The following is a 1670-nucleotide window of genomic DNA, read 5'->3' on the forward strand; positions in this document are numbered from 1 at the left end:
CAATATTCAAAATATGGAATCAGCCAAGGTGTCCATCATCAGATGAATGGATAAAGAAAATGTGATATATGCATTTATGAATATATATATATAATGGAATGTTATTCAGCTATAAAAAGAATGGAGTTGTACTATTTGCATAAAAATTAATGTAGCTGGAGGACATGATGTTGAGTGAAATAAGCGAGACACAAAAAGACAGCTAGTGCATATTCTTTCTTTTATATTGGAGGTAAAATTAAAAAAGAAAGAAAATCAAAAATCAAAGACAAAAAGAAATGCATGAGTACATCAGTATTGCGGCAATTATAGTTTTATCAAACTTTGTTTTATATCTGTCAAGGCAACGATTGAGACTTGTATACTATTATAGTTTTAATGATCTGCGATTATTTTAAAATCTACTCTATATGAATGAATTGGACATCTTCTCATGCAATTATTGTGTATAGCCCTTGCCTCTATGCCTGCTGAACTAGGATCTTTTCTGTTGTTACTTATTGAACTCTATTTATTGGAGTATTAAACCTTTGATTACAATATAAATTAAAAATATGGTATCTCAAAAATTAAAGAAAGCAAGGAAGATGGAAGGAAAGAAGGAAGGAAGGAAGGAAGGAAGGAGGCAGGGAGAAGGGAGGGAGAGAGGGAAGAAGATAGGAAGTAAAGAATGAAAAATCATTATAGTCTTAGAATTGTGTCTATGAGCTACATGGAATTTGTTCTCTTTGCATTAATATCACATTAACATGTGAATTGTGTTGTAGTAATTATGCACTTGCTGTGTCCTTGAGAATCTAATATTTCAATAAATTCCTTAAAATAAAACTAAACTTAAAGAAATTGATTAGGCTTTGATTTTTGTGAAGAAAAATAAATCTTAAATGCACAAGAAATTGTGCATGGAAATGTATAAATTTGTAGGTTATGAATTTGGTTCAGAGATTGACTATACAAATGGTATTTTAGAGTTCAGCACTGTTACATTTATGGTGTTGAGAATTTGAAAAAATGTATAATGTGAAAAGCTATTTGTGCAAATTGATATATTATGCAAATTTTCAGTGGTCAATATCTCTTACATATTTTCCATTTTATACTCTAAGTTGGTCCTTGTTATAATTTCAATGACTTCCGATATTAACTCCCTAGAATAAGGCTGAACTTCACGGGTTAAGGTCAATGCCCATGACAAGAGCACTCTCATTCAGATGCCAGCCACTGTTTGGGGGTTCCTAGTCACCTACACTTCGGGCTAATAAAAACTCTAGGTACTGAAACTCATGTTTGGAATTTCATTATGTAGTCATAATACACTAACTGTCTGATTATACGATTGGTTTTTTTGTAAAGGCCACCTCCCATCCTGCATCATCATCTCCTTTGCTTAAACTATTTAGATGTCCACCAGGAGGAAACCTCATTAGCATGAGCTATTAGGGCCCACCATGAATACCAAAGGAATTCTTTTCCTGGGGAAATTCCTAGGATTTAGAAGCCAACTTCTAGGAACTAAGGACAAAGGCCCAGCAAATTATTCATTATTCAGCAGCTATTCATTTAAAGGTTCAAAAGAATTAAGATTTCCCCTATGAATACAAGGCTAACATTCTTCAGCTATGGAGCAAACTTTTTATTTTATATGTTCTAAACAGAATACACCATGAGAA

This window comes from Oryctolagus cuniculus, chromosome X (genome assembly GCF_051225735.1).
Source record: "Oryctolagus cuniculus isolate XC-2025 breed Fujian yellow rabbit chromosome X, ASM5122573v1, whole genome shotgun sequence".
NCBI lineage: Eukaryota > Metazoa > Chordata > Mammalia > Lagomorpha > Leporidae > Oryctolagus > Oryctolagus cuniculus.